Source organism: Phascolarctos cinereus, unplaced genomic scaffold (assembly GCF_003287225.1).
Source record: "Phascolarctos cinereus isolate Bilbo 61053 unplaced genomic scaffold, phaCin_HiC Scaffold_2;HRSCAF=192, whole genome shotgun sequence".
In the NCBI taxonomy this organism is placed as follows: Eukaryota; Metazoa; Chordata; class Mammalia; order Diprotodontia; family Phascolarctidae; genus Phascolarctos; species Phascolarctos cinereus.
The window spans coordinates 87,210,986-87,235,394 of NW_027555625.1; the positions used below are offsets into that span (position 1 = coordinate 87,210,986).

The window sequence follows — 24,409 nt, forward strand, 5'->3', positions numbered from 1 at the left end:
AGCCTTAGGATTCTGTTACAACAAAGCATAGGTGGTAATGGGACAAAGCCAATCAGGATGTGGGGTTGGGGGTGGGGTAAGGGTCAAGATCTAAAACTAACAGGATAGATGAGATCAATGTGGCTGTTGGCCTGAAATCAGCCAAAGTCCAGAGTGCAAGATAGGAGTGGGAGACCACGCCTCAGTAGTGAAGAAAAGAAGGAAATAAGAGCCCACTGTGTGCTAGGGGGTGTATGGGTGTTCAGGAGGACTAGCTCCTCTGGTGTGAGGGCTTGCTGAGCCCTATTCAGGGCTGCTCATCCACCTTTGGTGTCTGTCTGTCACCCAACTCTCACCTGGCTCCAAGAAGCTATAGCACACACAGCAGCCACACTCCGGTTTAACCATATGGGCAGATGGGCTAAACCAGTTTGAGAGCCACCAACAGGCCTCAAACCCATCACTGAGTTAGGGGGATGTCTACCCCAAGCATGTAAAGACTTCCCCCGCAGAATGGGCAAATGAGAACAATTTGTTCCAATGGTCATGACTGTGGCCGAAGAAGGTGCTGTGGAGTGCTTAGAGCTTGGTCAGACATCCAAGGTGCCAAAGTCATGCACCACATCCCAGGCCATTACCAGTTGTCTTGACTTTTGTCCTGCCACCAGACTTCAATGACTCTGGAAGAGAGATTGAAGCTGATGACTATGCAACTGCTGCACTTAAATCCAATTCACTGGAAAGTCAAGACATCACCCGTGATCTCATCGATCCTCTCCTGAAATGAAGGACAAAGAGCAACAACTGTGAGCCCAGCACTGTGCTAAGCCCATTACAACTGTTACTTTATTTGATCCTCACAACAACCCTGGGAGGTAGGTGCTAGCATTATCCCCTTTACAGCTGAGGAAACTGGCACAGGTTAAGTGACTTGCCCAGGGTCACACTGTTAGTAAATATATGAGTTAGAATTTGAACTCAGTTCTTCTTGACTCCAGGCCCATCGCTCTATCCACTGGGCTACCTAGTTGCTTCTGGCAAGGTATATAACTAGTCAGGGGTAGCTGTGAGGATAGTCACCGAAGCTAGACTAATATATTGACCATTACGGCTTTAAAGGACTAGCATCTGTTCCAGAATACCCATTTTACAGGGTATTATTACCCATAGAGCTCAAGGTTATGCAGCTATTCAGTGGCAAAATCAAGATTACAAACTGTGTCCTTACTCCAAACTGACGGCTTTTTCCATTACACCTTGCCCCTTCTCTAAGTAAAGCAGGGGCTGCATGCTCCTTCTGCCTTTTGGAATGTTTTCTCCTAGTTATAGGCAGCTCTGAATCTATGGATATATGCAAATATATGCAGCTACAAGGAGAGTCAGAGACCTGCAGGTGTACAGACCCTTATCCTGGTGGGATTATGGGGAGGACCTAACCCAGGGCTTGGGATGGCTGCAGGAAAAGGTCTGTGATGGCACCAGTCACTGACTATGCGTCTAATGGGGCTGTAATAGGGTCTAAGCAACAGAGATTCACCTGGTATTTCTGACCAGGCACGTGATAGGGGCCTTGATGGAGCATGCCCTGGACACGTACCAAGGTCTGTGATAAGGTATATGGTGGGGCCTGTAGTATATAAGCCAAGCAAGGCCTTCTCCCTAAATTAGAAACAGAATCTGGCTGAGCAGCTCAAGCTGCTCCCAGCAGGGAATAACCTGGCTTTTCTTCAGGGTCTCCTTCCTGGTGAGGCATTGCCACCTGGTGGCCTAGTCTGAGAGATACACTCAACAGGAGGGTAGGGCAAATTCCAGCCCTCTAACACTGCCGTGCAGTAGACACCTTCAAGCCTTCCCCCTTTCCAGTTTCAGCTTTCCCGACAGGAGAGGATACTGAGCCAGTGAATCCCAAAGAATCAGCAGGTCCTCAAGCAGGACCCCAATCTCAAAAGGTCTCAGTCAGTCAGTCATGAAGTTTTTAAGTCTTTCCCATGTGCCAGGCACAAGGTTAACTGCTAGGGACACAAAGAAAGGCCAGAAATAATCGCTGCCCTCCAGGTGTTCACATCTGAACGTCCCCTCTCTCCACTTTTATCGCCATATACACATCTCCAGGACATCAGAATTCTGCCCATAGACCCAGCAACTGGGCTCAGCCCATCCATTCTGAGGGGATTCTAGGTTTAATGAAAGAAACAATCTCTATCTATGGGAAAAGCCCTTTAGGAATAGGGAATAATAGGGAAAACACAACTTCACCCTTCTTTCTCCTCTTGCCCTAAACCCCTCACCCCTCAGGAGCTCCCAAGCTGACAGTACTTTGGAACAGGTACATATAACAAAGTGACATTAATGAGGAGCACCAACAAACATGCAGGAATATTTGAGGAATGATGGCAAACAGAAGTGCTATGCATTTGTAGATGAGCAAATGTTTTCGTTTTTGAAAAAGTAAAGAAGGGGAATACTTCAAACCTATAAACTGGTGGTGAATCTGACATAAATTCCGGAAAAATTCTAGTGTGAATATTTTGAAAGACAGTTCAAAAGTACTAAAGGAAGGGACAACCATTACAAGGGATCATGGGTTCCTTAAGAAGTCCTACCTGAAGAGTATTGGTTAATAATGGAGTGTCCTAGTGCTCTAAGGTTGACCCTGTGCTGTTTAACATTTTTATCAGTGACTTGGGTGGAAGGCAGAGACGGCATGCTTATCAAAGTTACAGAATACACAGCTGCTGGGAAGGATAGCTAATGGATGACAGTCAAAGCTCAAAAAGCTAATTGATGGTAAACCATGTCAAAGATGCCTTCGTTCAAGTCACTCTTTTAAGCCTTAGCAATTGGGATATCCCCCTTATCCCTTTGATCTTCTGACTGACCTTAAGCTGTTGACAGCTCCTCACTGGTGCTGATACTTCCTGCCTTGGCAACAATTCCATTTGGGAAGCAGCAGACATTCCCCCTAACTAGATGACAAACTCCTTAGCTTTAGGATTTGTTGCTGTCTTTGTATCCTCATGTAGAAAGCATCCAATATCATTAACACAATAGGTATGTAATGAATATTTGTCGAATTGAATTGCCTCCAAAAGGAACTGGATTGGCCAGGAGATGACCAGACTAAGACACTGTTTCCCAATCTAGTCTTAGTGAAGCTAGACTAAGATATATTTCATTCCTTTAGATCCATGGTTCCCAACCTCTTTAAATGTAATAGGAGCACATCAGGACCACTAATGGAGCCCTCCATCCCAACTTCAAGTGCTCATTGCTAACTGAGGGAAAGGAGCTACTGTTTAAAGGAAGTTCTGGGAATCAGAAACCTGTGAGATTTACTGTATCAGGAGCATGGGTGTCCATGTTTAACAACTGGCTGTGGGGGGGAGGGGAACGTATGAAAGACACTTTTAAGTTTAATCTCCATTATTACCATTTTTGGGCAGGTAGGTATTCAGTGGATAGAGTGACAGACCTGAAGTCAGGAAGACTCATCTTTCTGAATTCAAACCTGGCCTTAGACACTTACTAGCTGTGAGATCCTGGGCAAGTCACTTAACCCTGTTTGCCTCCGTCCCTCACCTGTAAAATGAACTGGAAAAGGAAATGGCAAACATCTCCAATATCTTTGCCAAGAAAACTCCAAATGGGGTCACAAAGAGTCAGACACAAATGAATAATAACAATATTAACATTTTCTGCTTTATTAAGTCTAAGCAATCAATAAAACAATATTTCAAGCCCTGATTTGTTATGTTTGCTGATTTCGAAAGTATAAATGTTCGCATTGAAAATTTAACAGTTGGAGGGCAGCTAGGTGGTGCAGTGGATAGACCACTGGCCCTGAAGTCAGGAGGACCTGAGTTCAAATCTGGCCTCAGACCAAACACTTGACACTTACTAGCTGTGTGACCCTGGGCAAGTCACTTAACCCCAATTGCCTAAAAACAAAAAAAAATTTTAATTAAAATTAAAATTTAAAAAATAGAAAATTTAACAGTTGGGGCAGCTAGGTGGCGCAGTGCATAGAACACCAACCCTGAAGTCAGGAGGACCTCAGTTCAAATTCAGCCTCAGAAACATAACACTCCTTAGCTGTTTGACTCTGGGCAAGTCACTTAACCCCAACTGCCTCACAAAAAAAAAAACAACTTAACAGTGAGCTCTGCTCTGCCAGAATGAACTAGCTCCCACATACCCTGGAAATGAGCTTGAAAAAGAAGATGGAAGAGAGATGGGGAGCCATGGAGAGAGATGATTTCTGGGGTATTGTTCTTCTGTCATGAGCCAAGCTGGAATAATCCATCTGAAACATGGTCTACTGAATAGGAGTGATGCTGGTACTAGTTCACATAGTTCCCAAAATGCGCAATACCACCACTTGGGGAGCATTGGACCAATCCAGGTGGGGTATAGTAGTCTTGGGTGTAATTTGGGGGGCATTAAATAAAAACAAGTGGGTGATGGAAGCATAAGGAAAGAAGAGAAGACAAGAAAAATTTGAAAAACCATTTGTACATGTTTCATCTGTTGTGTAACAGAGTTAAAGTTGTAATGATTACATTTTTTTTCAAATAACCACACAAAATGCAAGTTATATCCAATCAGTGGTCAAGCCCACTGACAGATCTTAACAAGCAAGTATTGGCAGACAAACACGTCTCATGCGTTGTTGGGAAGTCCAGCATGCATTGGCAGGAATAGGTGCATGTAATGACTTGTTTACCACATGATACTATACAGTTACATGATGCAATATTGTGTCATCAAAATTTCAATGCAGGGGAAAACCCCACAAATTTACAATAAATTACTAAATTTAAGATGCTTCATTTAAAAAAAATGTGCATTTTTTGAAATGATGCAATTTTTAAAAAAACAGTAAAGGGTTAAAGAAAGTAGATTTCTAGGGAGGCACTGAGTAATTTTTAAAAAGGTGGTGGTAGGCCAAATAAGTTTGGGAACCTCTGCCCTAGATGTTCAGGGCTCTAGGGACTGCAGAAGACTGGAAGCCAGGACACTAATTTTGCCTTGAGGGAATTAAACTAGAGCTAGCCTAAAACCAAAGTTGAGAACGTTGCCCAAAGGGACCATAGTAGATCTCCATACTAGAACACACTGAGAGGAAGCAGGCCTGAGCTTCTATCCACATACTGAGGGATTATTTCCCTACTTCTTGTAAGCTTTCCCCAAGAGGTCTCTTTCCCATCTACCACCTTAGGAGGTAGAACCCATTTGTATATGGGGAAAGAAGATGATTCCACTACTTGACACTATCTTGTTATTTATAATTCAGCTTCATGTCTTAACTGTTGATGGATTTGTGACTCTTTCATGGTCCGTAAATGATAATACATGTTAATTCATTTGATCCTCACAAAAACACTATGAAATAAGTGCTATTATTTATCTCTGTTTTACAGATAAGAAAACTGAGGCTTAGAGGACTATATTTAGGAGTTTCATAGGTTTCCCCTCATATTCCTTTAGATACTTTTAAACTAAAATTTCTCTTTTTCTCTCCATTTCTTTCCCCTTAGTCAATTGTAATAGCTAGAAAAGGCAAAAAGGGTCTGTGTGTCAGTAATAGCTAGAAAAAGCAAGGGGATCTATGTGCCATACTGTGTCATATGTATCAGGAAGCTGGAGACAAAAGTGAGGGCAGGTAGGAGTTGGAGTGGGGTGGGGAGCAGCCCAGGTCAGTACTCTCACTGTTAGATGTTCTGGTAGTGGTAGTAGAAAATAATTGTGGGAGAGGTTGAAGCTGAACCCATAATGATAACATGATGAGATCCAAGGGAAAGCATTGTGGTCACCACCAAAACTAGTAAAAAGACTGTGTTTAGCCCTTGCCCCAAATCAAGTCTAAACACTCTGATCCCTTTGATGTTATCGACTGAGCATTTGAACCTGGAAAGACTTAAATGAGCTGATGCTGAGTGAAGTGAGCAGAACCAGAAGAACATTGTACAAAGTAACAGCCACACTGTGTAATGACTAACTCTGATAGACTTAGCTCTTCTCAGCAATGCAAGAATCTAAGATAACTCCAAAAGACTCATGATGGAAAATGCTGTCCATATCCAGAGAAAGAACTTTGGAGTCTGAATGCAGATGGAAGCATACTATTTGCGCTCTCTCTCTCTCTCTCTCTCTCTCTCTCTCTCTCTCTCTCTCTCTCTCTCTCTCTCGTTTCTTCTTTCTTGTGGTTCCTCCCATTGATTCTAATGCTTCTTTACAACATGACTAACATGAAAATAGATTTAATATGAATGCATATGTGGAGCCTATATCAGACTGCACACCATCTTGGGGAGGGGAGAAGGGAAGGAGGGGGAAGAAAATGTAAAACTCAAAATCTTATGGAAGTGAAACTAAAAAGAAATAAATTAATTTTTAAAAACTGAGCATTTGAGCCTTTGCTCAAATGCGACCTACCTACAGAGAAGATGCTGGGCTTGGAATCAGAAGACTTGGATTCAAATCCCAGCTTTGACCCTTACAAACTCCATGACCCTAGGCTAGCTGTACTTCTCTAAGCTTGTCTACCTCACAGGGCTGTTGTGAAGAAAATACTGTGCAAGCCTTAAAAGTGCAATAAAAATGCAAATTATTGTCACAAATTAAATATTGAGAAGAAAATTTCTGGCATCATGGGTATTTTTTTTAAATGATGATGAAGAAGAAGAGGAGGAGGAGGAGGAGGAGGAGGATTGTGGTAGAAGTGTCCCTCTCATTTCATACTTCATGGTGTGCCCTCAGCAGCCTTCTACCTTACCTATGTCTAGTTCTGACACTGACATAGACCAGATGGTACCAATAGGCCCCTTTGGCCTCTGATAACACTTTCTACATCACCCTTCCCAAGAAGACTGAATACATCATATCAACAGTAAAGGCCAGAGCTTCCCTTCTTAAAAAGAGTAGTTGGCCCAAAGAGATCAAAGAAAGGGGAAAGCAACCCTTATGTGCAAAAATATTTACAATAGTTCATTTTGGGATATCAAAGAACTAGAAATTCAGGGTATGGTAATAAATTGGGGAATGGCATGGGGTGATCAATGTGGGGAAAAGAATTAGATCCCTAATCTGAGGAGTCCTGAGCTGCTGAGGGTGAGAGGTTGAACTGCAGTAGACACCAACTGACTTCTGGGCAAGATGCGAACTAGCTTATACGATACATTCATTTAAGGGAACGGTGGCTGAATGTGTCTTTTTTATTTTCATTTCCTCTTATGTTCTAGTTGAATTCTTCTGTTGATTCCATTACGTCAAAGTATACTGAATAGTATATAAGATAGATGGATGATGAATCAGGAGACATGTTTTATAATCTACTTCAGATGCTTACTAATCTTAGTTTCTTCATCTATAAAATAGGAAAAAAATTATATTTGTGCTACCTGCATCATAAAGTTATTGTAAATAAAGCACTTCAAAAATCTTCAAGCACTATGTAAATGTAAATTTCATTATTGTCTGCCCATGTTTTTGTGAGTTTAGTAATAACCAAACATCTAGATCTAAGCTGACCTTAGAATTTCCAGGCATAACTCCGGGGTAGGTGCTTGAGTCAAGCAGGCTAAACTTACCAGAAAATACAATTTCCCCCAAAACATAAACCCAAGTCCATGAAGGAGTAATTAGTCCATAAGCAACATTGCAGAGGTTCATGTGAGCTACATAGGGATTATTAAAGATATTTGTTGTATATTGGTTCAAGCTAAGGTGACCTGCTTTAACATTGCAGGAATCTACTGAAGATATTTTGTTGTTGTTTTGTTTTGCTTTTAATCTAGGTTGCATTGAAATTTTGGATTTAGGCTGCAGTAATTTTTTAAAATGTGTGTATGGACAGCAAATTTTAGCAGCATTTCATTGAGTTCAAATCTGGATAACAATCCAGGTAATTTGGACTCATATAATTGGGCTAAAACGAATTGCATTCTTGTTTATGTTGAAGTGGCATTGTATATTTTGTGCTGGGATGAACAGGCATCATGGCTACTCAGGAATTAGAGAATTGGTTCTTAATAGAAGGACTACACCAGCCTCAAGGACTATCGATTTGGAATGCAGCCACAAGCTGTAGTGATGAGAATATTGAAGGGATTTTGCACCATGCTGTGAACTCGGCAAGGGCTGGGGTGGGAGTAGAGAGACATTCAAGAAGAAAGACAATTCCATTGCTGTATTTTGTGAAATGACTAAAACTTGGAATTCTCAGGTCCAAAAAAGGAAATCATTGATGAAGAGAGAAATTGCAAATTAGTTTCTAAACCTCCAGTTGGTGACCAAGACTTGGTGATTTTAGCAGAATATACTAAGAACAATATAAAATGTCTACTAACAGCACCCTCCCCAGCAGCCAGTGACCCAGTGCTAACACCTTCATCTTTTGGCAATGATTCACTGGCAGCACAAGTGTAACAACAGCTTTAATAATCTCTTAAACAGAAACTATAGATACTGTTACTGTATCTTTAAGAGTTTATGGATCTTTGAGGGACTGGCTGTCATTTGGGAGAGACTGTTAATGGTAAAAGATTGAGAGAAATTGTAAGGAAAGAGAAAGTGATGGAGAAAACATCTTTGCTGGGAGAACTGTTTTAACTCTTATTGTATCTCGTTAAGAAACATTATAAAGAGCATTCCTTGAGGAGCCTGTGGGGAAACTGGAGCATCATGAGTATTTTTTAAAATAATATTTTATTTTTCCCCCAATTACATGTAAAAACAATTTAAACAGTTATTAAAAGTTTTGGGTTCCAAATTCTATCCTTTACTTCCTCCTCTCCCCCCCTCCCCAAAACGGTAAGCAATCTGATATAGGTTATATGTAAAACATTTCCATATTAGTCATTTTGTGCAAGAATACTAGAAAGAGAAAGAAAAAGCAGGAAAGAGAGAAAGAGAGAAAGAAAGAAAGAAAGAAAGAAAGAAAGAAAGAAAGAAAGAAAGAAAGAAAGAAAGAAAGAAAGAAAGAAAGAAAGAAAGAAAGAAAGAAGAAAGAAAGAAAGAAAAAAGAAGAAAGGAAGGAAGGAAGGAAGGAAGGAAGGAAGGAAGGAAGGAAGGAAGGAAGGAAGGAAGGAAGGAAGGAAGGAAGGAAGGAAGGAAGGAAGGAAGGAAGAAGGAAGGAGGAAGGAAGGAAGGAAGGAAGGAAGGAAGGAAGGAAGGAAGGAAGGAAGGAAGGAAGAAGAAAGAGAAGGGAGGGAAGGAAGGAAGGAAGGAAGGAAGGAAGGAAGGAAGGAAGGAAGGAAGGAAGGAAGGAAGGAAGGAAGGAAGGAAGGAAGGAAGGAAGGAAAGAAGGAAGGAAGATAGCAAGCTTCAGTCTGTATTCAGACAACATCAGTTTTTTCTCTGGAGGAGGATTGTCTTGGATCATTGGATTGCTGAGAATAGCAAAGTCATTTACAATTCTTCCTCATACAATATTGCAATTACTATGTACAATGTTCTCCTGATTCTGCTCACTTCACTTTGTATCAGTTCATGTAAGTCTTTCCAGGTTTTTCTGAAACCATCTTGCTTGCCATTTCTCATAGCACAATAGTATTCCATCACTATTGTACACTATAGCTTTTTCAGACATTCCTCAATTGATGGGCATCCTCTCAATTTCCAATTCTTGGCCACCACAAAAAGAACTGCTATAAATATTTTTGTACAAATAGGTTCGTATCCCCCCTTTTTATCTCTTTGGGATACAGACCTAGCAGTGGCATTGCTGGATCAAAGGGTATGCACAGTTTTATAGCTTTGGCCATAATTCATGAATGGTTTTAATGAAAATACCATGATGACATTGATTTGTTTTTGTTTTTACTGTTTTATTATTTATTGTAGCAATTTTAACTGTCATTTAGGGAAGATACCTATTATGGCTAGAAAGAAACTATTAGAGGACAGAGAGAAATAACTTAAACCTTGAGAGAGCTGGGTTTAACCTGCTTTTACTGCAGTAAATTATTGCAAGTAAATGAGAGAAGACTGGGCATCCTTGCCTGTAATATTTAGAGCTGAATTGTATGTGACTGTATTCCAGAAGTAAGAAGTCACAAGTAAAAATGATGGTTTGAGGTGACTGTAGCTGTGATCTTTCTCATAACTAAAACATAAATAATATATTTACACCTTTGTGGTTTTGTTGGTTACATTGTTAATAAATTACAGACAATAACTTTGATAGTTATTTAAACCTGAGAGATTAGAGGTTTTGATATTCATTCATATTTATTCATTTTGAAATTCATATTCATAAAAGCAACTGTTTACTGGGGGAAAAAAAATTTCTCCAGTATATTTAATATACTGGGAGAGGGAGCTCAGAGCTAATCAATTAATTAATGGGAGAAAGTTACAATTTTAGTTAGAATAAGGAAGTGTCCACACACACCCTAGATTACTTTAGAATTAGGATTATGAGAATCAATATGATAGAGTCAAGGAGTAGAATTGGCCCTAAAATATTGCCACACAAGCATTAGTTTACATTGTAATACAGACTGAGAAGCTAAGGATTTTTTTTTAGTATTTTCAAATAAAATTTTATTGTATTTTAAAATGTAAAAATAATTCTTAGCTCACCAACTGTACACAAATAGGTTGAGGGCAGTAGTTTGCCAACCCCTGGTATATGTTATTATTGAAGCAGTACAATCAGGGGTGGGACAGCAAGGTACTATGGAAATTAAAAGTTGTTCTTGGGACACCATGACCGATTGCCTAAAGAGGAAGCCTTTGATATCAGGCTTGAATATATCACAGACATGACAACAAAGGCATTCAGAGAATCACAGACTAATACTAGAGAGCTTCAGGAGTCCTGTTGTTGATATTATACACACAGTGAAGATGTAATACGTTCAGATGATGGTACATGAATGCTTCTGGATGATGAATAGCCAATTTAGTCCAAGGGCTGAGGACACCTAAATAAAGTTCCTATCTGCTTCCCAAATGGAGCAATAGAAAGCCTCTGAATTTATGCTGAAGTTAGAGAAGCTGCTATTAAAGATGTAGTGCCCTTGGAGCCCATGGACTACGTTAGCCTGACTCAATTGTTGAGGGAGTCTGTACATGTACATGCTATAATGCATCTGCAGCAGCACAAGTGGTGGAAACTCCCCACCCTAACTCCCCAGCTGCTCAGAACTAATCTAGTTCAACCAGGAGGTAAAGGAAAGAGTATATGGACACAGATAACACGTTAAGACAACAGAACAAAACTCCAGGCAATCCCCTCAGGTGTTGTCTCTTGAGACCAAAATAGCACCTTTGCTGATGAAGCTCATGGCAGATTTCTGTTTGCTGAGCCACTGCTGTTTCTTTTGTAGTGATAAGATGCTTCCCTGGTTGCAGTGGTGAGGATTAAGGAGTGTCCTACCATGTTGGGCAAATAATAGGTACCAGTTGTAGACACTTAGTAGCTGTGTGACCCTTGGCAAGTCACTTAACCCTGTTTGCCTCAGTTTCTTCAACTGTAAAAATGATCTGGAAAAGGAAATGGCAAACCACCCCAGTATCTTTGCCAAAAAAAACCCAAATGGGGTCACAAAGAGTCAGCCATGACAGAAGAATGACTGAACAACAGCTTACAGTATAGCCAAGTAAGGGTTAATCCTTTGTGGGCTGAGTGAGGACTATCCCACATGTCCCACATGAGGTTGGAGTTCCCAAGTGAAGTGGTAGGTGTCAACAAGATGATGGACACCATAGCCTCAGAAACAAAATCTCTCTGGATTTTCAACATCGATTGAAACCAAATTCATCTTCTTCAACTTATTGACATAGCACTGCAGGCAGCAAACCATGGCTCAGTGATGAATGATATTTACATGGCCTGAAGGCTTGCAAAGCTCCTCACATGTGTAATCCCACTTGAGCATCACAACGATCCCATGTAGTAGATACTATAGGCATTATCATCCCCCTTTAGATTCTGAAGATCACCTGGCAGGATAAGTACCAGACATCGAGGTTCTTTCTCCAATTAAACTGCTGAGCATTCAAACTCTACTGCAGAGAACACAACTCTGATGGGCTGGTCATATTGTTCGAATGCCAAATGTACTTGCCTAAAAGTCTATGCTGTGGAGAACTCACACAAGGCAAGCACTCACATGGTGATCAGAAGAAGCAATACAAGGACACTCTTCAAGTTTCCCTGAAGAACTTTGGAATTGATTATGTGAGTTGGGAGATACTGGCACAGGACTGAATGAACATAACAATTGTTTCTGCTTGGGCCAGAAACCCAGAGGGTCTTCTCCCAAATCTTTTTTTTTAAAAGAGGCTATTCTTTGCCTCACTTCTTATTAAGCCTTAATCACTGAATGGTGATTAAGACCTGTTAAACACCTTAGTTTGAAAAGTCCAAGGTCCCCCACTGCACCCTGGGCCATCTTTAGTTGTCCTGATCCATATCTGGCCACTGGACCCAGATGGCTCTGGCGGAGAAAGTGAGGCTGGTGACTTTGCACAGCCCTGCCTCACTTAAATCCAATTCACTTGCATGCCATGGTATCACCTCTGTGATGTCACAGTTCTCTTTAAGAACAAAGGACAAATAGCAGCGCAACAAGGACACTCTCAAAGTTTCTCTGAAGAACTTGACACTCACTAGTTGTGTGGACCTAGGCAAGTCACTTAACCCCTATTGCCTTACCAAAAAATAAAAAATAAAAGGTACTTAGTGGTGGTCAGGAAAAAGCATTTTGGTCTGTAGAATCACAGAGATTATGGAGGAAGTCATGGGCCAGTTGATTGTCATGGCCATTCCCAGAAGCATTTAGTCATATCTGATTACTCTTCCTAGAGCAAAATGTGCAAACCAGAGATAGCTTATATGACTGGAAACACACTAGCATAGAACTGCCCAGTATGGCATACCCACATCAAAGAAAGTGCCGTATCCTGTGAGCAAAGCAGAATGGAAGTAGCTCAAAAGAAACGTGAAATGCACAAATTTAGAGAATCCAACCCCAATGTTCACATGCAGTATTTGTGCCCAACCTGTGGTAGAGCCTGCTGAGCTCATATGGTCTGATCAGCTGCAGGCAGACACACTGAAACTTGACTCTAACATAGTGATGTCATTTTGGTCCTCTTCAAGAAAGAAGGACAACAACCAGCAGAAGGGGAAACAGAGTTTCAATGACTTGCCCATGATCACATAGCTAGTTAGTTATCAGGGAAGGATTGGGCTTCCTCCTAAACCCTACTTCTATACACTATAACAAAATGTTCATTTTCTGACAATTCAATCTTCTTGTGTGACATCGTATAGGAAGATAGAGGATCTTGTTGCAAGGGAACACAAAGAAGCACTGGACCCTCTAACTCAAGAGTGGAAAGAGAAGTTTTACATTGGAGATCCTTCAGCACTGAAAAAATAGGATGATCTGAGGAAGAAATTTAGCTCAAAGGCCATTGCCGTTGCCTTCTTGCTGCCTCATTTAAATGTTGAATGTGACCAAGAAGCAATGCATATACTTCATCTCAGTGACTCTGCCTTTTTGGAAGCAATCTGGGAAAGTGGTTCTCTCTGAGATGGAAGAACTCAGGAACCACCTAATGTTAATGGCATTACCAAGAAGTCTGTTAGTCAGAATGGCCAAAATAAGACTTAAAAGATCAGGTCTGTAACTATCAGACTTTGAATGGGAGAACTAAAATGGGGAAGTACACCATGCCATGACTTCCAGAAACCCGACTGTTATCTGGGCAGTCAGTAGTTTTCAGTGTTGAACTTACCTGGTGAGTAATATTTGGTCTCTGTGGTAGAAGATAAAGAAAATGAATGAATGAATGGGATGAATGAGTTAAAAAATGCTAATTAAGCACCCACTACTATATTGCTAGGCATTATGCTAAGTAACAAGGGATACAAATATAAAAGGAAGAATTTATATTCTAATGTGAGAAAGGGAAGGAGACAACGCCTAAAAGGTAGTTAGTAGGGGCAGCTAGGTGGTGCAGTGGGAAGAGCTCGGGCCTTGGAGTCAGGAGGATCTGAGTTCAAATCTGACCTCAGACACTTAACACTTACCAGCTGTGTGGCCCTGGGCAAGTCACTTAACCCTGATCACCTTACCAAAAAATAAAAATAAAAGGTAGTTAGTGGTGGTCAGGAAAAGGCATTTTGGTCTCCAGAATCACAGAGATTATGAATGAAGTCATGGGCCAGTTGATTGCCATGGCCATTCCCAGAAGCATTTAGTCATATCTGATTACTCTTCCTAGAGCAAAATGTGCAAACCAGGATGGGGTCAGAGGGTGTGGGAAGAGGAACCAGCTCAGAGACAGAGCAGTGTGGGTGGATGAAATGTGAAGCATAGTCTGTCGCTGGCTAGAAATCATGGACTAGTTAAGTTTGTACTCACCAGTCAAGATGGTACAGTCTCAGGGCTCTATTCTGAAGCTTAATGGAATAATTGGGAAGGGAGGAGTAGGAGGAAAATCAGCCTTCAGTAGTTTTTAACCAATTTGAAAACCTACCTCAGTGCATTTCTAGGCTCCATTGTCATTTTTCAGGGGTTATAGAAAAGTCATGGGTGATAGGAAATATTCAGAGTTGCTAGTTTTTCTGGATAATCTCTCAGTATTTGTGAAGATATTGGAAGAGCACAAGGAAAAAACTGTTAAAAAATATTGGTTCAGCTAGAAACTGCCGCTCTGGAGCTGTCAATAAATACCAGTTCTACGGTTTCCGTTAAGTACATGGGATACATCATATTTCATCCAAATATTCTAAGAATATAGAACTCTTCACCTAGCCCCATCCAAAGAACGGTGGGGATCTGAAATCTTTTTAAAGATTTGGTAATATCTACTATCAGAAATCTGCACAGAACTCTAGGCTATCTTCACAAAGCTTTTCAAGATAAACCCACAGGTATGTAATTGGGGGAAGTAGGTGTGGCAAAATAGGCACACATTCATTGCTGTTATAATCAGAAGCTTATTCAGTTTGGGGAGAGCACACCATGGTATTACATAATCAAGGTTCCAAAAACAATCCTAATCTTTGACCCAACTCTTCCTTTGCTATTAAGAATGGAATGTGTGTGTATATATACATATATTGATATAGATACAGATATAGATTCAATACAAGCCTTAGGAATTTAAGTTTTCTTGAAGCATTGTCATTTTTCTTTACCCAGGAATGTATTGGGCATGACAATACTCAATTCTTAGGATGACGTCCTCTCTGCTTTAATTTAATTTTTAAGTTTATTTTTTGAAGCCAACTATGAATAAACTATGTTTATTCCCTTTAACTGTCATCTTACTCCTCCATTTAGTCTCATGTTCTAGCCTATTTAAAACTTTTGGTATTCAACATATTATCTGTCCTTTCTAGCTTCATGACATCTGCACATTTGAAAAGAATGTTAGTCATAGCATACTTATTAATGGTCTGGTTAAAACAGAACAGATCTCTGGGGCATTTGGCTGAAGATTTTCTTCTAAGAACAACGAACACTCCTTGGATCTAGTCCTTCAACAATTTTGAATCCACTTCACTGTATTATCATTTTATCCTCATCCTGAGATGAATTTTCCCAGGAGACAGAGTGCATAGCTATGGCTTTGGCATCCAGAGATTCAGATTAAAGTTAAGGGAGTTCAGGCTGGAATCAATCAATCAAGTATTTAGTAAGCTCTTATTATACGCCAGGCATTGTATTGTATAGGTTGGAGTCAAATAGAGAGCTTTAAATGCCAGACTGAGTAATTTGTATTTTATCCTAGAGGCTATAATAGGGAGTATCTGAAGGTTTTAGAAACACTTTTGAAGTGTTCTGTTGAGTCAAGTATACTTTTTATGCAGCTACAGCTTCATCCAACCTGGAGCCATATCTGGGTATAGGCTCTCTTCTTGACCTTTTTTCCCCTGAGTTCTGAGGAAGGGCAGGACTGAAGTAATCCAGAGTTCCCTCGGAAAGCTGTCATCTGCTCAGCCTGTTTCTGCATCCCTACCCCAGGAGCTATACTAGGTCAAAGACATATTCAACAGGGCCAATGGGTTTATGATTATGAAGAATCAAAAAGAGAAGGGCAAAAAAGAAGCCTTTGGCCCAAACTCTGTTCCAGTCTGGAGCTCATTAGGCCCAGAAATATGAGCTGAATACATCACACTTGCAGCGGTGTGGGCTCTGGGAAAGCTGAGTAAATATTTTGTGCTGTATATAGATGCCAGCCTAGCAGGTTCGGAAGCAATTTTATACCGGGGGAGCATAATTGGACATCAAAGCTGTCTTCAAGTGTTTAAATGACTGTCAAGTTGGGGAGAAATTAGACTTGTTCTGTTTGACTCCTGAGGGCAGAACCTGGAGAAATGCGTGAAAGTTGCAAACTTGCCAGCTTAGACTTGATGTCAGGAAAAACTTCCTAACTATTAGAGCTGCCCGAAAGTGGAATGGATAGGGGGTGATGAGTTTTCCTGTCCTTCAAGGTCTTCAAGGCCCCTGGGATGCCATTCCCTTCCCCCTCCCGCCTTCCCAGGGTCCAGTGACCATCAATCGTCTGCACCACCTCCAGCCCCCACCACCATTCTAAGCTTGGTATATTGATCCTCATCACTCAGCATCCCCAGGACCAGTGACAAAAGGGAACCTACTCCCCATTCCCCACAGTAATGACTTATTTGAATGATATATTATAGTGGGGGTCCCTTTCATGTGTGGGCTGGATTGATATCTCGTTCCTATTCTCAGATTCTGTGATTCTACGGTTCTAAGTGATGTGACATCAGAAGCCTATTGCATTTGCTAACTCCAAATTGCCAGAATCGAAGAGGTGAAGAAATTTTGAAGCCAAAGTTGGAGGGGTCACACATCTTGATTGTAAAATGGAGTACCATGTGTATATTCAGTGTGACCAACAGATGGAGCCCCAACATCATGTCTGGCATCCAGGGTAAGCCCTGGCTCCTGGGCAGAGCAGGGCTTAGCTAGCTCAATCCTAGATATTGTCTAGATCACTCAGAAGCAAGGAGTGTGGGTGGGCATGAGAGTGGGAGGGCTCAGAAAAGCCTGGCTATCTTTCCAAGGCTCTGCACCGAATTGCAGAGCTTTTAAGGCCCATCAGCCACTGTTTCTGTTCCAGGGTCAGAAGGTCTGGACTGAAACTTGAAACATAGCGCTCCCGGGAAACTTTCAAGAGGAGGGGGTTTGCCACAACAGGTGGCTTGGCACTCACTCAGACACAGGGAATCTTTCCTAGGCCCCTTAGGACCTGAAGAAATATGGCTTCTGCTCCCCACCTTATCCCCTAATTTTTTTTTTTACTTCAATCATCGACATCATTCATTCATCACTTACTGGGCACAAGGCTCTGGGATACAAAGATGATTATGATGTGGCCCCTGCCCCCAAGGAGCTTCCAGCAGGGGAAATAAGACATGGATACACACACACACACACACACAACACCACACACTTATGTGCACATGTATAAAATAAAACAAACTTGAATGATATGTTTTAAAATAATGCTCAAAGGTTTACAAAAGCTCTTTCCTCATATTCCTGTGAGAAAATGCAAGTGTTATTGCCCTTGCTATTTTATGGATGAGGAAATTAAGGCTCAGTAGCGCTAAATTATTCTCCTAGGGTCCTATAGCTAGTAAATAGCAAAGTCAAGACTTAAACCCAGATCCTCTGTCTCCAAGAAGAGAGAACTCTTCACCACATTTCCACTTCTTCTCTAATAACAGAACAAGAACTGAGCTTTGAGCTAGCATTAACAGTAATTACAATGGCCAACCTTGGTCTCAGATAAGAGATGAGAAATTTCACCTCTCCCGTTTTTGCAAAGGCTGACAGCAACTACTGTATCTCCTCTGGGGGACATTCTTCTCACCCTAATGTTAGCTACTGGACTTGCCCCATCCTTAGGGACCATTAGGGCAGCTAGGTGGCATAGTGGATAAGAGAGCCAGACCTGGAGTCAGAAAGACCTGAGTTCAAATCCATCCTCAGGTACTTATTAGCTGTGTGACCTTGGACAAGTCACTTGACCTCCATTTGATTCAGTTTCTTCAACTGTAAAATGAAGATAATAATAGCACCTTCTTTGCAGGCTCTTTATGAGGATCATGTGAAATAATATTTGTAACGTATTTAGCACAATGCCTAGTATATAGACATTATATAAATGCTAGCTATTGTTATTATTATCCTTGCCCCTGGATGCCATTCCTTTCCCCCCTCCTGCTTTCAGGGTCTAGTGACCATCAACCCTCTGTACCACTCCCAGCCCCCACCACCATTCTAAACTCAGTATATCGATCCTTGTCACTCAGCATCCCCAGGACCAGTGACAAAAGGGAACCTACTCTCCATTCCCCACAGTAAACTTAGAACCAGCTTTTTCCAGTCCCAATCTTCTTCTGTCCTCCATTTCCACCGTAAGCCCCCTGGAGGCCTCCTCTATTGTGGTGCTTTGGACAAACTGCTAGATTTTGGAGGAGAGGAACTAAGTTCAAATCCTGACTCTGTCACTTGGAAGTTGTGTGACCCTACTCAAGTCTCTTCATTTTTCTGGGCCTCAGTTTTCACAAATAAGGGAATTGGCAGGAAGACAACATACAAGAAGCCTACAACAATGTAACTGAAAAAACCACAAAAATGAAACTGAAACCTGTCTTGGTCTCAGAAAAGAGATGAGAAAATTAACCTCTCTCCTTTCCTTGCAAAGGTAGAGGACTATGGTATGGAATATTCTCTAAACTATCAGACTTGGTTAGTGTATTGGTTAGTTTTACTGAACTTTTTTTCTTTTTCTTTCTTTTTTTATTATAAGGAATGAATAACTGGATGGGATATATATGTGTATATAATATATTATAAATATATATATAATTTGAAAATTAAGGAGCTATAAAAACAAACAATATAGCTAAAAATTTTAAACAAGGAGGTTGAATTAAATGACTCACTAAATAGGTCACTTCCAGCTCCAAATTTGTGATCTTATGAGCCAAGATCTCTCCTCACATTCCTCCTCTCTTCTGGTGCTCATTGAAATCTAACTTTTTCCTAAAGACTCCACACCTCCTTACTCTATCCAACGTTTGCTGTTTCTTTTCTTGTACTTCCTAACACAGAGAGCCAAGAGGAGCTGGTTGTACTCCGTGCCCCCCATTGCAACTTTCAGGCCCTCTTCCACCACCATTACCCAGTAACCACCTTCAAAGTTCTCTTCATCTTGTCTAAATCCCTATTGCTGTCACCTATGGACCATGTTCTCCTCCTCAATATGGTTAGTAACCAGCTCATAAGCTTCTTCTCTAGCCCAGTCCCTTCTCTCTTCAAACAACTTGTCCTCAAGGTTTCTCTATCTCCTCAATTCAAGCTTCTGTCTTCTATCTCAACCACCCACAGGAATGGTCATATCTTAGACATCCTGTCCCTTCTTCCTCAATCCCCCAATACTGAATCTACCCTGAGTACTGTAAATCTCCCACCCAGGCCTTCACAGATCATTCTACCCCATTAGGGACTAAAGGGGACAGTTCTGAATTTTTAGCCCAAGTTTCCTAGTGAGGGAAACTCCAAGTGGTCAGGCTTGGAAAGGAGGCCAAGAATTGCAGTATCTTCAGCAATAGACAACTGTAATATCCCCTCTTAAGCTAGTGATAGTGGGGGATGAGGGTGGGGATGGGGATGAAGATCATTCCTTCTAGGCAGGAAGAATGTTCCAGTACATACTGTATTCAGGACATTGTCACAGGTACAAAGAATCCAGCTGTGTCTAGTTGGAAGATACAACTCAGAAATCTCTGGGTCTCCAATCTTCTGTCCAGAACCTTATCTCCTCCCCTTCCGTTCCTTCCATTCACTTCAGGAATCAGTGTAAAGTAAGTATAAAGAGTGTAGTCTCCCTACCTCTCTCAGTCTAGCAAGGAGTTTTTAATAATAGATAGAATTTATATAGCACTTTAAGGTTTGCAAAGTACTGTATATGTTATATTAACCTTTTTTGTGCTACCAACCCCTTTGTCAGTCTGGTGAAGCTTATGCACCCCATCTCGGAATAATATTTTTAAATTCATAAAACAAAATACATAGGATTACAAAGAAAACCCATACTATTAAGATACAGTTACAACAAAAAATTTTTAAGTTCATGGTCCTCAGGTTAAAAATTCCTCATCTAATCTCATTCCCTTGTTTTGGAAAGGCAAAATGACTTGCCTCCTGACTGTTAGTCTAGGTTGCCTTCCATGGTACCAGGAGGTACCAGTGTACCATTGTACCCCTCTCTTCCCTGGAGGTGGGATTTGGTGAACAGTGTTGTCGTTGCTCTGTATATCTCCCTTCTTTCTTTCCAGGCAAAAAGAGGTCAATCTGAGAAGTTTTCCTACCCAGGCCCAAGCTCCAGTGATTCTATATTCCCTGAAGGTCTTGAGATGGCAGCTTTGAAGATTAAGCCCAGGCCCCACAGTGGGTGAAAAATGAATTGGCAGACAGAGTGTTTGTCCATAAAAGACAGCTGTGCTTATTATTCCTTCTATTCCTAGCCCCTGACTTTAAGCAGGAAGTCACTTTCAGCCCTGTCCAGCAGAGAGAAGACCTTTCCAGCCTAGTCACTGTCATCTTGGTCCAAAAACCACAGACAGTGCTACCCACAGTGCTAGCCTCTCTTTTACGCCAGAGTAGACAACGAGTATCACTTCAAGTCAGATCCAAAGCTCTTAGGCAATGGTTACCTCTGAGCACGTGGCAGCTAGGTGGTATAGAGTGCCAGGCCTGGGGTCAGGAAGACTCATCTTTGTGAGTTCAAATCTGGCCTCAGATACTTACTAGCTGCGTGACCCTGGGCAAGCCACTTAACCCTGTTTGCCTGAGTTCTTTATCTGTAAAATGAGCTGGAGAAGAAAATGGCAAACCACTCCAGTATCTTTGCCAATAAAACCCCAAAGGAGGTCACAAAGACTCAGACATGACTGAAACAACTGAACAAGAAAACCTCTGAATCTATGCCAAGAGTCCCAATGGTAGCATTTTTCCGGAGTCATGGCACCTGATCAACTCAGCATTGGTTGGACCTCTAAGCCCAGCTAAGCCTTTTGCTGTTGTTCAGTTGTTCAATCACGTCTGGCTCTTCTTGATCCCATGGACTCTACCTTACCAGGCCCTTCGATCTTCCACTATTTGTCAAAATCTGTCTAAATTCATGTTTGTTATTTCCATGACACTATCCATTTAATCCTCTGCTGTCCCCTTTTCCTTTTGCCTTCAATCTTTCCCAATATCAGAGTTTTTTCTCATGAATCCTGTCTTCTTATTATGTGGCCAAAGTATTTAAGCTTCAAGTTCAATATTTGACCTTCTAGTGGATAGTCTGAATTAATTTATGTATTGACTAATTTGATCTCCTTGCTACCCAAGGGACTCTCAAAAGTCTTCCCCAGCACTACAATTCGAAAGCACTGAATCTGTAGCCATACATTGCTACTTGAAAAACCACAGCTTTGAGTATATGGACCTTTGTCAGTAAGGTGAGGTCTTTCCTTTTTCATGGCTGCAGTCACTGTCTGCAGTGATCTTTGAGCCCAAGAACATACAATCTGACACCACTTCCATTTATTCTCCTTCTATTTGCCAGGAAGTTATGGGACTAGTTTCCAAGATCTTAGCTTTTTTGAAGTTAAGCTTCAAGCCAGCTTTTACACTCTCCTCTTTCATTCTCGTCAAGAGGCTTCTTAATTCTTCTTCACTTTCTGCCATCAGAGTGATATCATCTGCATATCTGAGATTGTTGATATTTCTCTTAGCAACCTTAATTCTGGCTTTTGATTTGTCTAGTCTGGTATTTCACATAATGTACTTGACATAGAAGTCAAACAAATATGGTAACAACATACAGCCGTATCATACTTCTTTTCCAATCTTAAACCAATCAGTTATTCTATGTTTGGTTCTAACTGTTATTCTTGGCCCAAATATAGATTCCTCAAGAGACAAGTAAGATAAGCTAGTACTCCCATCTCTCTGAGAACCTGCCACATTTTATTGTGATCCATACAGTCAAAGGCTTTAGTGTAGTTAATGAAGCAGAAATAGATGGGGTTTTTTTCTGGAATTCTCTTGATTTCTCCATATCCAGCAAATGTTAGCAATTTGGTCTCTAGTTCCTCTGCCTCTTTGAAAACCAGCCTGCTCTTCTGGTAGTTCTCAGTTCACATATTGCTGAAGCCTAGCTTCAGAATCTCAAGCATAACCTTGCTGGTGTATGAAATAAGTGCAATTTTTTGGTAATTTGAACATTTGTTGACATTGCCCTTCTTTAGGATTGGGGTGTGAACTGACCTTTTTTCAATCCGGTGGCCACTGTTGAGTTTCCAAATTTGCTGGCATAGAGAATGAAGTACGTCAACAGCATCATCCTTGAGGATTTTAAAAAGCTCAGCTGATCGGAGGTGAAACAAGGAGGTCCATTTTCACCACTGTTGTTCAATATCATATTGGAAAAGTCAGCTTTAGCAATAAGAGAAGAAAAAGAAATGGAAGGTATTAGAATAGGCAAAGAAGAAACAAAGCTATCACTCTTTGCAGATGATATGATGATATACTTAGACAATCCTAGGGAATCAAGTAAAAAAACCATTTGAAGTAATAAACAACTTTGGCAAACTTTCAGGCTATAAAATAAACCCACATAAATCGTTGGCATTTCTATATATTACCAACAAATCCCAACAGCGAGAGATAGAAAGAGAAATTCTATTTAAACTTACTGTAGACATTATAAAATATTTAGGAGTCTATCTACTGAAACAAACTCAAGAACTATATGAACACAATTACAAAATGCTTTTCACACAAATAAAGTCAGATCTAAATAATGGGAAAAACATCAGTCGCTCATGGGTAGGCTAAGCTAATATAATAAAAATGACAATTCTACCTAACCTAATTTACTCATTCAGGGCCATATCAATCAAACTACCAAAAAATTATTTTATAGAGCTAGAAAAATAATAACAAAATTCATTTGGAAGAACAAAAGGTCCAGAATATCAAGGGAAGTAATGGAAAGAAATACAGGGGAAGGTGGCCTAGCCATTCCAGATCCTAAATTGTATTATAAAGTAGCAATCATCAAAACTGCTTGATACTGGCTAAGAAACAGAGTAGTGGATCAGTGCAATAGTTTAGGTATGTAAGACACAGTAGTCAATGACTATAGTAATTTACTATTTGATAAACCCAAAGACCCCAGATTCTGGGATAAGAACTCACTATTTGACAAAAACTGCTGGGAAAACTGGAAAAGAGTATGGCAGAAACTAGGCATAGACCAAAATCTCACATCATATACCAAAATAAAGTCAAAATGGGTTCATGATTTTGATATAAAGGCTGATACTGTAAGCAAACTGGGAGAGCAAGAAACAGTTCACCTATCAGATTTATAGAGAACAGAAAAATTCATGACCAAAAAGGAGATAGAGAACATTATAAAACACAAAATGGATAACTTTGATTACATTAAATTGAATTAAATTTGCACAAACAAAGCCAATGCAACCAAGATCAGAAGGAAAATAGAAAATCGGGAATTTTTACAACCAGTGTCTCTGATAAGGGCCTCATTTCTAACATATATAGAGAATTAAGCCAAATTTATAAGAATACGAGTCATCCCCCCAATTGATAAATGGTCAAAGGATGTGAACAAGCAGTTCTCAGGTGAAGAAATTAAAGCCATCTATAGTCACATGAAAAAATGCCCTAAATCACTATTGATTAGAGAAATGCAAATCAAAACAACTCTGAGGTACCATATCACACCTATCATATTGGCCAACATGACAAAACAGAAAAATGACAAATGTTGGAGAAGATGTGGGAAAATTGGAACACTAATGCATTGTTGGTGGAGTTGTGAAATGATCCAACCATTTTGGAGAACAATTTGGAACTATGCCTAAAGGGCTATAAAACTGTACATACCTTTTGACCCAGCAATAGCACTCCTAGGGCTGTATCCCAAAGAGATCATACAAATGGAAAAAGGACCCACATGTACAAAAATATTTATAGCAGCTTTTTTTGTGGTGGCAAAGAATTGGAAATTGAGAGGATGCCCATCAATTGGGGAATGGCTGAACAAGTTGTAGTATATGAGTGTAATGGAATACTATTGTGCTATAAGAAATGATGAGCAGGCAGACTTCAGAAAAACCTGGAAAGACTTGTATGGTCTGATGCTAAGTGAAGTGAGCAGAACCAGGAGAACGTTGTACACAGTAACAGCCACGCTGCTCAATGTCTAAAGTTGATAGGCTTAGCCCTTCTCAGCAATGCAAGGATCTAAGACATCTCCAAAGGCTTCATGATGGAAAATGCTATCCACATCCAAAGAAAGAACTGTGGAGTTTGAATGCAGATTGAAGCATACTATTTGCTATTTT

The 24,409-nt window shown here is 40.6% G+C and overlaps 1 long non-coding RNA gene across 1 annotated transcript in view; it reads right to left on the bottom strand.

Annotated features, from left to right (window-relative positions):
- Positions 1–622: 622 nt before the first annotated feature.
- LOC144455592 (uncharacterized) overlaps positions 623–24,409 on the bottom strand; it is a 33,479-nt gene continuing 9,692 nt past the window's right edge. The window contains exons 2-3 of the long non-coding RNA XR_013484309.1: positions 22,302–22,469; positions 623–757 (exon numbers count right to left, since the gene is read on the bottom strand). This is a non-coding gene — a long non-coding RNA (uncharacterized LOC144455592). The remainder of the gene's footprint in view (positions 758–22,301; positions 22,470–24,409) is intronic.